Raw genomic sequence first — 11,518 nt, 5'->3', positions numbered from 1 at the left:
TTAATTTTACTTGAAGATAAATTAAAATGTAATTAAATCAAAATTAGATTTTCTCTTAGCCCCACAAATATAGTCCAAACAACAGCAAGAAACAACAGCACATTTATATAATTCTAATTGTTGCAGGATATTGGTCAGGAAAGACAATGTTGGTCTTGGGCACCCAGCTTCAAATTCCCATTTGTCCACAAAGCTCTCTCAGACCCAGTCTGCAGCCTTCAAACTCACCTAACCTGCAGGGTTGCTGTGAGGATAAAACTGGGGATTGGGGAAACTGTGTACCCCATTGTGAATTTCTAGAAGAATTTCCTTTAACTTAGTCCTGTTCAGCTGTGTGGGGGCTAAGCTCACAGAATTCCCATTGGAAAGTCAAAAGACTGGGAATTCTGGATGGAGAACTCATCCTGTAAGAAATAGGATATAAGTAGGTTTGTTGTTTTTACAGAAACCTAAGAGATAAATGAATATGGAGACCTGTTTATGGCATAATAGTTACAGCTTTGGCCAAGCAGAAAAAAAGAAACCCTAATCTTACATTCAAGAAAAATTGGGAAAAACAGAAAAAGGGAAGAAGGTAAATGGCTGCAACAGGATGCAGCTAGCTTAACCACAAACTGCAGGTATTTACAGGAACACAGTAGCCTTTAAGATGACACGTAAGTAGAAGTACCAAATATGGACAATTGTCAATAGGGATAAGGGGGCTTTGGAGTAGAGTAATGGGAGATGTAAACTAAGGCGGGACTTCCGGAAATTGTATTAGGCATATCGGATAGGTTGTAAACTCCCTAGTACCTAACCAATGGGGAACTGGAGGAGGGCTTTTCGTGTCTGTGATAGGGAATATAAGGAAGACCAATTGCTAAGATCTGGGTCCACCTCGTTGCTAATGTGTGTGCGCCCGTTTTTGCAAAATCGTTAATAAATACTTTGCTGCTTCTGAAGACCTGAGTTGGGTTTTATCGATAATAATCCTATACCTAGAAGCAGGCTGCTTCTTAAAAGAGATGTCAGAGGCCCAGCAAGACTGGACCCGTGTCCTGCTTGGGGGCATCCCATTGCTATTTTGTTAGAGCTGATGGGAACAGAAACCTGGGTTAGATGGGCCTTTTGGTCTAGTCCAGCCAGGCCCCTGTGTTGTTTACAAGGCAGGTCAGCTTTGGAAATAGAGCCAGAGTAAAAAGAGATTTTATGCTGCCTTTCAGCAGATATTTTCTGAGAAACGCCATTAGCCGGCTTGCTTTTGTTATTCGACACACAGATAAAGTATGGTGTGGTTATCAGCCATAATCCCAGCAAAATGTTCAATAGCCAAGATATTGTTCCCCGACCCTCTTCCACAACCAATTTTGCTTTATGCTCTTCCCCCGCCCTTTCCCTGCGTGCCTCGACCGAAAGCGCACGAAATCTGGTGATGCTCCTGCAAGAGGTTTGTGAGCGCATTATGCTAACAGGATCGGGGTGGAAGAAGCAGAGCAGCTCCAGGGGGTAATACAAATTTCAACACCCCAGCACTTAAATCTCAATCCGTGAAAGGCCTATTAGTCTAATCACAGTGCTTCCCTGCCTTACATCAGCTGAAATAGCAGTTTTCTGTTCTCCCTGACAGATCAATAGCAGCAGGATAATAAATATGCCCAAGCACTTGTGTCCAAATTTAATTTCCATTACAAGGCCCAAGGAAAGCAGGAGTGATGGAGGCTCCGCCAGGGATGGGACTCATCACAATCAGCACTCGGATTTTCAAGCTGTTTCATGCTTTTGTGGCTCTGTTTGCGGGTTTTATGGTTTCGTTTCCTTTTCTTTGTCGCCTCTTGCAACGTCTTTATTAGATTCAGGGAAGGCGGGGAGGGGAGGGGAGCCATTCCGATGCTTTGAGAAGAAAAGGTGGTCACCGAAGGACAGCTCCACGATCTCTGCCCTCCCTCGCCCAAGCACGCTTTGCCATCCTGCTATAGCTGGCGCGCGTACTTCAAAGTGCCCATTTGCACAGCCGTAGCTCTCAATTAATAAATCGCGTGCAACATCTGAGGTGGCTGGATCAAACGGCAGGGCTCAGCTGTTCGGCAAGCTAATTTGGGGAGGGGGGAGTGCATCTTTCAGCCAGGAGAGGGGTGCTGATGAAAACAGCCTCCTTCTGCTCTAAGTAAGAAGCGAAATGCTGCAAGGCTGCTGGGTATGAGTCCCCCTTTTTGACCCCACCCTTAGGAACAGGGCCAAGGCCCTTGGGAAGGAACTGAGATATGTCGAGAGCAGCTCCTCCAGGGTAAGTTATCACATTTGAACCTCCATAGCTCTAGTTTTAAAAATCTTGGGCAGGAGAAGAGGGGAGTGGCTTCTTTGCTGCAAAGCCTGCCCTCTGCGAGAATATCACCCCCTTCTCCAAGATTTGCATTGCCCCTACCCTGACCTCATTGTGAAAAGGGCCCTCATAACCTGGCTCTTCTTGGGCTAGGTTGGGTGATGGCCCTCTTGTAAAAATGTTGCCCGTTAGAGAAGGGGATTGTTCCTCCCTTTCTAGATGTTGATCATTTTAAAGAATTGTGTGTTGTTTAATCGGTTGTTCGTACAGTACACTGCCTGCAGTCATCCTGGAGTTGGGCAGCCTTACCCATTTGACAAACAATAGATAAGGGGAGAGGTAATACAGTGTAATAAAATGTGTACCAGGTTAGGAATAAGAAAGAACAGAGGTCTAGTCTGCAATTCTTCTCATCCAGTCCCTATTTCTCAGCCTGAGGTACTTATTGCCCAGGGCTATTGGAGGGAGAGGTATGTTTTCCAGAATATTCTGGAAAAAAAGGGGGGGCACATAGAAAATCAAAGAGTTGGCAGAACATAGTAGCTAAGAGAGTGCTAGAAATCTGAAATTCCCAAATTCTAACCTGCATTCTGCCACAAACCTATACTGTAGACAGAATTCACACAACATAGCAGACTGGTTCGGGTCATCTGTGATTCAGCAGGCTATGGAATTCCAGCTACCATCTTAGCGAGTAGTGTGAACTATGAACTATGCTGTCACGTTAAACCCTGATACTCTTTCGTTCTTTGGATATGGCAACTTCAGTTTATCCAGGTTTAAGATTTAGCATGTTATATGAATCCAGCGACACAGAGGCACTTCTCTTTACCTCAGTCGCCAACTTCTGCCGTTAGCAGGGAGCAGAACAGTATCCTGCTTTGTGAGGATGACAGCCAGATAATTCTTGTGAGGTATTTCAAAGTCTTGCAAATACTGTACTAACACTAACTGTGATTGCAGCTTTGGAGAGCTGTTGTTACTCAAAAGTAGTCAGCAAGGAATTTAATCGGGAATGGGCAGAGGTAGGACAACATTCCAGGTGGAATGGTGGGTAATGTCTGGTGGCCCGTGTAGTGTCTACTAGGTGCTGAGATCGTCTTAAAAAAGAATGAGCATGCAGGGAGGGAGGTCTGCTCTTCAACTTCAACTCTGCAACTGGTTAGGCCATAATTGCTCAAACAGAAACTAAGAGTCTGTGCTCTCTCAGTTGGATGCCTGCTGCCATCAACGCCAGGCAGTGCAGCCAGTGTTCAGAATCAGAATTTAACACCATCCAGAGATCAGCCGCACCTTCCAAGACTAGTATGCCCTCTTGCTTTGCATCTCTGTAAATGATGCAGTTTTTCCAGGAGAAAAAAAGTCAAGGACTTTTTGTGCAGGGACTCGATGTTAGTCACTGATATACCATCCAATCCTCAGTGGCTTGAAGATTGGACCTGAAGCCTTCATAGGTCCAGCCTTGCAGTGGAATAAATGTGACACCCCAGAAGACGTGAACCCATCTCTCCTAATTTGGGCAAGATCCAATGGTTCTTTGCTTCTTCAGCATGTCTGGGGCAGAAATCCTCACCTGGTGAGGGAAAGGGACTGGCGTCTGTATCAATAAGAGGCTGTGGGGTTGTCACAGGAAGAGGGAGGAAATGGGGGAGACCCTTGGAGAGCTGTGTTGCAGCTGGTAATAACTAGCACCAAGTTCTGCCCAAGGCCCCTGGGCCCAGTGCTAGGGTTATTAAGTACGTTAATGAAGGAAGGACACTGGCAAAGCCCCTGGCTATTTGCTGAAGTGTCATATGTCTGTTGGCTGGATCTTGGAGCTGTGCAAGTTTTCTTCTCCCTCCCACCTGGCTTCCATCTCCCTGCGGCTGGGTTTGCTTCAGGAAACTGCAAACATCCTGGATATTAAAATTGGAAGAGATCTGGAAGGTGATGGAGGATGTTGGCTGGAATTATTTCAGTGGTGATTCACTGCTGACACCATCACAGTTATGCCTCCTGCCCCCTTGCTCAAGGGAAGGGGTACACAATCTGATCATCAAATGCCTCCCCCAAACTCCCCATTTTCAATAGATTAAACTTAAGCACAATGAAGCAGGGGAAGGCAACCAATTTAAGAAAAGAAAATGGATGTGGATTAAGAACAATGGAGGGTTTATTCCACAGATGCCCACACCCACTGGCTCTTGCCCCATCCACAAGCAGCCCCAGCCCATTCCAGAAACCCCAGCCTCCAAATGGGGCTGTTAGCTCTGTGCTCTGGGCCACCAAGTTCCCTATAAGGAATCACTAGAATATGGGGCACTCTTTAGCTTGGAAAGAAGGCATCTGAGTGTGGATGTGTTGATGTGTATAAAATGATACATGGTATACCGAAAGCAGACAGGGAGGTTCTCTCTTTCTCTCAAAAGCTCTTTGGGAGATTTAGAACAGATGGAAGAAACACAGTGCATAATTAACCGGGGGAACTCATTACTGCAGGATGTAGTGAGGGCCACTAACCTGGATGGCTTAAATAAAAAAATAAAAAAAAATTAAATAAATTCATGGAGGACTGATCTATCCAGGACTATTGCTCTTGGAAACTCAGTGTTACTCCTTAGTTGGAGGCAGCATGTTCTCCACATTTGCAAGGGAAGAATGGCAGGGAAGTGTATGGCTTCATCTCATGCTTGGAACCACTCCAGGGGCATACAGTGATAGGGACCTTGCAGGTCACCCAATCCAGGGGTCTCAAACATGCAGAACATGGGCCATTTTATGCAGCCTCAACAACACTCTGTAGGTGTCAGCCCTCCCAGGTAAACCAGACCGAGAATACGACCAGATGAGCTAATTCTACTTTATTGATAGGCTACATTAACAGATCCTTGCAAGTCTGAAAGTACAGATCTCCCACTGTCCCTGTTCAACCGCCTGATCAGTTGGGGTGGGTCCTTTCTAAGTTTCTTTTTCTGGCCGTTATTCTGGCTCCTCCCCCTTTTATCTGATGGTTCCCCAGGCAACCTCTCTTACCCCCCCCCATCTTCCAAGGTCATTCTCACATTCCATGACAATAGTGCCGGAAGACACTACGCTGCAGGACCAGGGCACTGAATCCCATGTTGCTATGCAGGCTGGGCCATGGGAAGCCCTCCAAGAAGAGAAGTGACTTGGAAGTCCACCAGCAACAGTGGAGCCTGGTTGGCCAGCTGAGGCACTCAGCACGCCGAGGCCTCCCACACTGAGCAGCATCTCCCCCTTTCTCCTGCCCCACTGAGGGCCTGCCAGGCAATGGGGAGAGGAGGGTTGGCCAGGGGAGCTGGGCTGGGAATCTGGGAGGGCCTGGGTGAGGAAAGGAGAAGGCGACCAAGACTTATTAACTCTGCAATAAGACCAAATATTGCTGTTCTTCATGTTCTCTACATGTGGACTGACCAATGTGGCATGCAGAGGAACGTATCTTGATCTTGACGCTAATACTTCTGCCGCTACAGCCTAGGATTGTATTTGCTTTTTTTGCAGCTGCACTGCATTCTTGGCTCAGGTTTAGCGTGTGATCCACTCAGACACCCAGATCCTTTCTGCATGTTTTGTTGCCCAGTACTGTCCCCCCATCCTATCCTTTGATTGTTTTTCCCCCCACCCAACTGTAGGACTTTGTTTTGGTCCCTGATTGCCACTGAGAGAAATAAATTATTGGACTAAGATGGGCCTTCATCTGTGTTCTCTCCCATTTCTGCACCAGTTTACTCATTTTTTTTAAGCATGAAAATGCCTACATATGTTTATACATCTTTCCCTGAAAAACACTTTTATACTCTCTTTTTATAGAAGTGCCCACTTTGTCCCCCTTTCCTAATCTAACCCATTTTCATGCGCATCTTCCCTTAAACTAGAGAGAGTGGGAGAGACCACCCCCTTTCCTTCATTCATGCTAACAGACAATTCTGGAAGTATTCGTTGCGATACTTGGAGGGCTCCAAGTTGGAGAAACCCGCCTTATCCCATCTGAGTCCAATCTCTTCTTTCAAATTCACCGTTGCCAAAAGTATAAGAGCGCCCTTCCTTTCAAGCCTCTTGGCTGTGCATTTTTGGAAATTTCATCTGGCTGCCTTTGCTTGCAGGGAAAGGGTTCGCACAGCTCGAGGAGTAGAGGAGCTGCCACTAACAACTCAATTGCCTGGGAGACCAGAGGCGTTGACATGCATTATCAGGCTCGGTGGGGATTTTGCATACGCTAACAGGGGGTGCTGGTCCCATCTAGCCCCAGCCGGCTGCTCTGCTTGATAAGGGAGAGGCTCGCCAGCCGTGATAATAAGAAACAGAACACAGGATTGATACCCAAAGTTGCAGGGACACAAAATAGGGCCACTTCCAAACAACTGGGTACAAATGACTTGCCCATTGCCTGCTTCTTTCGATTTCTAGGTTGCGTTTATGTTACGACGGGGTGTGCTCATCCGCTTGTTTGACGAGCGCCAGGAGAAATTGCAAAGACCTACTGGGGAAGGGAATAAAGGTGGCGAGAAAACGTGGCATTGTAAAGTGAAGGGAGACCCCAGCCGAGAGAAGGCGAAGAAAGGAGCAACAGTGGCTGTAAACATGTTGTGCCCATTCTGGTCAACAGCTCTCCTGGTATTTAAAAAATGCCCCTCAATCACTGCACAGGAAGGGTAAGCTGAAGCTTAAACAACCAGATGCTTTAGGAACTCTTTTTTGTGGGAGGAGGTACCTTCGAGTCAGTCTTGACTCCTGGTGACTGCCTGCACTAGTCCCTGCAATTTTCTTGGCAAGGTTTTTCGGAAGTGGCTTGCCATTGCCTGCTTCCTAGGGCTTAGAGAGAGTGACTGGCCCAAGGTCCCCCAGCTGGCTTTGTGCCTAAGGCCGGACTAGAACTCTTGGTCTTCCGGTTTCTAGCCTGTTGCCTTAAACCCTACACCAAACTAGCTCTTTTAGGAACCCATCATGATCTTGAAAATCTTCAGCCTAGTGGGGAGGAAGGGATCTATCTTGAAAACGATTCCTTGGATTTTCACTTCTATTGGAGACTATTTGGAACCGAGCTGGAACATGATCTCTTCTGGAACTCAAAACCCTCCCGAAAGTAATGTCTTCACGTGCCTGCTGCTGAGAAGCAGCAGGGAGGATCACACCAAATGCAGGCATGGTGTCCGGGAGCAACTGATTTTAACGCAGTCTAGGATCCATGGCCTTTGCCACAAGCAGGTTTTTACAGGAATTGGAAGGGGTGAAAGGATTCCTGTTAGCATCTGCAAAGCTTAAGGAGTGCATTTTCTCCTTAAATCCTCTAGAGCAGTGTTTCTCAACCTTAGCAACTTCAAGATGTGTGGACTTCAACTCCCAGAATTCTCCAGCCAGCACCACCACCACACACACACACGCACACACACACACACACAAACACACACATTTTTGGCCCTGCCCATTTGCGGGGGGCTCTGAGGGCCACAGAAGGGATGCTGACTAGCTCCCTGTGGCTCCTGGCCCAGCTTTTATGCATTCTTGTTGTAGGCAGAGACTGACAGCTCACAACAGAGAAAAGCCTTGCACGGAGTGATGGGACCTAGACTTAGTGTAGCAGCATCCAAGGCTTTGCTTTCTCATACTCCCAGAAATCCAAGACTATCTTATATAATTCCCGCTGTAAAAGGTCAGGATGGACAGCTTCTTGCTGGAGGCCACAAACCAGTGTTTGTTGGAGCTGAGATTTGAAAAGAGTTCTCCCGGCCCCTGGATGCTGCTAGCTGTCAATTAATCAGGATATTGGACTATTTTTCCTATCTAAGGTCTTCTGGGGCGTAGGAGGATTCTTGGGACCATGGCGAAGGCCTCTGGGAAGCGCAAGCCTTTCTGGGGATGTCTTGTCTGAGAATCTTCTGGTCTTTATTCTTTGTGTCTCCCCCAAAATAATGAGTCTTCTGGCAATTGAGGGGCCCGATCTATCTTCAGGCCCATCTGTGGTCTCATTTGAAAGCGAGCTTGAATAACATAAAAGCCAGGAGGATCAACCTTCAGCAGCTGGGCGCTGGATACTGAATCCTTTTTATCTTATACAGATCCTAGAATAATCGGAAGCTCCAGCATTCGGAGATTGCATTTCAAACCCTCCCCCCTTTCGGGGAGGGGGGTTGGCTGCTTCCTTCGGGTCCCCCTCCCTACCATACAAATGTAATTGTTTCTTGTCCAGAGGGGAATGGTGTGAAAATAAGAATCTGAGGTGACCGTGCGTGTGCTTTATTTGGGTTGTTATTTTTCCTCGCCGTTTTCAATGCATTAAGGGTAGCATATTCGTCGCCTCAATAATCTCCCTCTATTATTGCAAAAACCGTGGTGTCGGGTCCAATTACGTCAACAACAAAAAAAAAAGCCACCTTTCGGTTTTTTTGTTTTGTTTCTCTTTTTGAATGGAGAATGAGGAAGAGAGGGTGAAGGAAAAGCTGAAAATAAACGTGATGTGAGAGAAGTCCAAACCTTTTTCCAACCCCAGGAACTCCCCACCTTCCCTCCTACCCCAATCTTGTGCACTTTCCAGGCCCCAGAGCACATGTGGGGAATTGACAAAAGCATTTTTGCATAGCACAGATAGCAGGGATGAGTATTAACCTCCCTATTCCCCCCTTTATTTTTTCTTCCCTTGCGATTCCCATCTGGCTTCCTAATGCCGCTCCTGGGAATCTGACTATCATGTCATACACCTTAGGTGGAAAAACGGCATCAGAAAGTGAAATGGGTTTGCTCGTCAAATTGATTATTGAATGTGATTCCACTCTCCTTCTCTCACTGTATGTGTGTGAGAGAGAGTGAGACAGTGAGAAAGAGAGTCAATGTGGTAGAGTGGCTAAGGTGCTGGACCAAAAGTGGGGAGACCCAGGCTCTAGTTCTCTCTTAGACATAGACATCAGCGGGGTGACTATGGTTCAGTTACTTTCGCTCAGTTTTAGATTGGGAAGTCGAAAAACATCCATCTATCAACCTGCCTGGGATCAGTGTGATCAATTATAGTCCATAACCTTCGATAAAGAGGCCTTCCCCCTGCAGAGGATGGATTCAGACCTATCATCATCACCAACACCAAACTTTACTGTGATCAAAGCAAAATTACTGGAGTTTCGAAAGCGACAGATCCAGAAACACTTCCCAGGGGGCCAAGTTAGAGATGCCACATCATCCTTTATGTTTCTTTCCCCCCACTCAAAGTGACATATACTCTGTCTTGAAAACAAAATTGCCTCATGGCAAAAATGCTTGCCAGCATCAGCCAAGTGGCCAGTCAGCCTTGGCACAGGAAAGGAAGCAACCAGTTTCCACAGAGAACGTGAGGGTGCAGTGAGGATAGAAAATGATGTCTGGATGTGCAGCAAAACTTTGACGTGAGCACAGGATGTGGGCACATGGTGATCTGCTTCAGGCAGCAAAAGATGTGAGCCAGCACTAGGGGAAGGTGAGGCGGAAGCTCATTGGCAAAGCACATTTTTGCCTGTGGATGGTCAACCTTTGCATTTCCATGGGTGGATTTACTCCTATCTCAAACACGGGAGAACTTCTGTAAATCAGCAGCTGTCTCCACTATCAACTGAGCCATGGCTTCTAAATGAACCCAACTGTCTCAATTCACACAACACATTGAACCTCAAAGTAGCTTATTGCATTTGAGTAGAGCATGTTGTGAAAAATCTTGCGAACTTGAGAAATCCCTGGCTAGATGATGGATGGGCAAGGTAAGGTGACATGGCATAAGCTAGCATCTTCTTTTCTGCTTTTCCCTTAAACTCCATATTAGATCAACTGCCTCAAACTCCTCTTAGCTAGGTTTAAAAGGGGAGGGAGAAACATGTAAGGCACCTTCTGCCCTCGTTCTTCTTGGCAAGAAAAATGACCAAACTGGCCATGTTGCATCAGGGATGGTCATACAATCCTATATGTAGAATGCAATGAGGGGGTAGACCAAGCTGGAGAAGATATCAACGTTTTCATCACCGCTTGGTCGACTAAAGGCAAACTGGAGTGATTCTTGTTTGTGCCCAACCCTACCGAACAAATCCTAAGTTCGTGCACCACCCACACCTCCTTCTGCTTCCCTCCTCTCTTGGGTACATGAAGGCTCCCTTCCCCTCTGTCGGTTTCTCAGCCTACCTATTGTAATTGGCTTGCTTTCCTCCACAACAAGATGGGTAAATAGGAGCCAAAGCAGGTGAGTAGGCAGTGTTAATTAGCTAAATATTTGGAGATGGGCTGATGAGGCACTGGGGAATCTTATGACAGTCATTGCCAGGATTGTGAGCCCCCTGGAGGGATGGGTGGAGTTTTCTGCTGTTTGCTTATTTCTCATTTTGCTAATGGCTTCAAGGGATCTCATGTTAATTAAAATCAAACAGAGCGCTGTTTCAGTGCTCCGTGCTCCGTTGTTGTCATTAAGCATCCGATCATGCCTCTATGCCCGAAACGGAAGACAAGAAGGAAGGTTCAACTTTCCCCATCCAATTCCCTTCCTTCCCCTCCTGGGATATGCCCTGAGGAGTTAACTGTACCTTTCTCTGTTCCCGATTGTCCCAAGAGTGAAGAAGTTAACAAGTTGGAACATATCCCAGGAGGGGAAGGAAGGGATTCGGATGAGGAATACTGAAGCTTCCTATATCTCAAAATGGAGGGATTTGGATGAGGGGTCCATGATGCTTAGCTGGTTATCACCATCTGGAATAGGAAGCTCAGAAAACTGCCTGAATAGCTATGGTTAGTTCCAACACTGCAGCAAAACATTTGGCCAATACTTAAGTGGAAGACTTGGGAATTCCATGCATATCCTCTAGACTTCTTGTAGAAAGGCAGGATATAAATTTAGTCAGCCAATAAATACATGGAGGCAGGCTTCTGTCCATATTGATTAGGCATCCATCTGAGTGGCCTATGATCAGGCTGTTGCAGGAACAGCAATGGTACCGTCTATCCTCAACAAGGATGTAAAGCAGAACTTCTGGGGCTCTTAAACATCTATCCCACACTGCAAAAAAGGTGAGTCTTTAATGCCTAGCTCTTTGCCAAGGAGTTCAGGAAGCAGAGATAAAGAGCAGTGTGATGTCCTGAGCCTTGACTAGCTTGATATATATATTTTTTAATGTTTTCCAAAATATTTTAATTCTTGTTTTCAGGGTTGGCATACCTGCTTTCTTCCTGGAATGGTTTTCATGCTCCAGGGATGTGTCTTGCAATAAGCTGCCA

Source organism: Python bivittatus, unplaced genomic scaffold, assembly GCF_059951505.1.
Source record: "Python bivittatus isolate LINGU-HERP-01145 unplaced genomic scaffold, Pbiv_v1 ctg000220_np1212, whole genome shotgun sequence".
NCBI classification, from domain to species: domain Eukaryota; kingdom Metazoa; phylum Chordata; class Lepidosauria; order Squamata; family Pythonidae; genus Python; species Python bivittatus.
The sequence above is the reverse complement of the archived record's forward strand: the minus strand, read 5'-3'. Positions refer to the sequence as shown.